Source organism: Triticum aestivum, chromosome 7D (genome assembly GCF_018294505.1).
Source record: "Triticum aestivum cultivar Chinese Spring chromosome 7D, IWGSC CS RefSeq v2.1, whole genome shotgun sequence".
NCBI classification, from domain to species: Eukaryota; Viridiplantae; Streptophyta; class Magnoliopsida; order Poales; family Poaceae; genus Triticum; species Triticum aestivum.
In genome coordinates this window covers 202,980,129-202,982,319 of record NC_057814.1, presented here as the reverse complement: position 1 = coordinate 202,982,319, position 2,191 = coordinate 202,980,129, and positions in this window count along the sequence as shown.

The window sequence follows — 2,191 nt, the reverse complement described above, 5'->3', positions numbered from 1 at the left end:
TTACTTTTGATATAAGCCCTTTATGTGATGTCGCTCAAACGTCCGACTGTGGCACTCTTGTTATTTACTTTTGATATAAGCCCTTTATGTGATGTCGCTCAGACGTCCGACTATGGCACTCTTGTTATTTACTTTTGATATAAGCCCTTTATGTGATGTCGCTCAGACGTCCGACTGTGGCACGCACTGTCATTTATATTCTATTATAAGCCCTTTATGTGGTGTCGCCTTGACACCCGACTGCGGCATTGTTATTTCACCTTTACCCTTCCGAGGAGTCTTTCAGACACTCGATTGGCCGTCAGTATTACTTTGGGATTTCGGGAGGACTACCGCCCGACTTCCCTTTTTTATTTCCCATGCATTATTATCTCATTGTCTGAGTGCGCTTGTTAATCTGTTCATATGCATCATGTTCACATTTGTTATATCTTATGTCCGAACAGTCTTGCGAGTACTTCCATAGTACTCACCTGGCTTGTTGATTTGGCCAGATGTTGACGAAGGCGATCTCATGGATGAAGAGTTTGATAGTGAGTCCGACGCTTAGAGGAATCCCAGTCAGTCCCGTGCAATCCTGGATATTGGTCACTTGCATTATATACGCTTCCGCCACCCACAATAAGTATCCTCGAGCCTCACTCCGACGCTCGAAGGGTTGTTAGAATTAGGAGTCATGTCACCCACTTCGCTGTGATATTTCCACCACCGTTGTTATTTGCGAGCTAGTAGTTATGCCACCCTATTCGCCGTTATGTTTTATCGGCGTGCTTGTAATAAATTGTTGAGAAGTCTCCGCTCAACCTTGTATTATATTTAGTACTCCTGGTTTTTCTTCTGTGATCAAGAAATTGTCTACCTGTGAGAAGGAATTCTTCTCTACAGGTCCGTAAAAGGGATCGGTTTCTCAATAAATATTTTTATTGGAAAACCGGTCATGACACGCACTCACGGCGGGAGCATGCAAACATGCGGGCGGCACTCACGGTGGCAAGGGAGCTACTGCATTGCAGGCTGATGGAGAGCGGCCGGGATACGCTGCTGGAGCGTGTTGCCGAGCTGCTGGATGCAGCGGCATCGGGAGCACCACCCTTCTGCTATCGACTTCCTCCATAGGCCACTGCAGGGCCGCGCGGTGAACCTCACCACATCCGTGTTCCATCAACTACGCCCGAGGGCTTCATCAACATCAGCACGGCCAGTGGCGCAGGGGGCTCTGACTCCCCCATGCCGCCCGCGACAAGCCCGAGCGCAAGCGTCGCACTTCATGGTCCCAGCCAGATGCCACGCTACCATCCTCAGGACGCCACCCTGGGCCAAGCAACATGGAGCGTGGGGCACCATGGCGAGGTATTCGGGGTGACGGCCCCGGAAGCCTACGTGCCCCGCAAGATGGATCAAGTGTACGCACCAAAGGACAACCTCGGCTCATTCATTGGAGAAGATTGGGGAGAGGGGGCGCTAGGAGCCGAAGCCTTCCAAGAACCAACGGAGAACCACAACGATCGCGCCGGCAACGGCAACTACACGGTACCGCTAATCTCTCAGGAACAGGCTTATGCTAACCATGGGCTGCAGATGAATCAGGTTGCGGCGTCGATCGACGACCCTGGCACGGCGGCACCCGTTCCAACAAGGGAGACACGCTGGGGGCCATCGGGAGGGAGCTAGGAGCAAGGCTCCTCCCCGCGGCGCGCGACGCCTGGCGACACCCGGAGGTAGGCCCTCTGCCGGGGAGGCCTCGACAACCCTTCCCCCGGCAGAGGACCTATGGTCGCCGAGGGAACCGCTGGCGTCCTCTTTCCCTCCTTTGTGTTGTCCTAGTGACCGGTCGGCTCATAGGAGGTCGAGGGTGGCGCAAGGCGGGGCCCTCGTCTGGCGATATGAAGCAAGGCCGGTACCTGTGAAGAAGGCCCAGTGCCTGTGAAGCTCGCCGCCCGTGACACTCTCACGTAATAATAAGTTGGGGCTGTACACGCCCCGGAGTCTCAGGGGTGCCGGCCTCAGGCCCTGGGGATCCCTCCCATGCCTAGTGGCAGCACTTAGTTCCGCGCTGGTGAGAAGACTTGAAGACCAGAAGACTAGACTAGGTGCCGGACGCGGCCTTTTGCTTTGGATCTCTTTCTCAGTAGCTTTGCTTTCTGGATCTGGATTTGAGTTGAAGTAGCTTTGCTTTCTGGATCTGGATTTG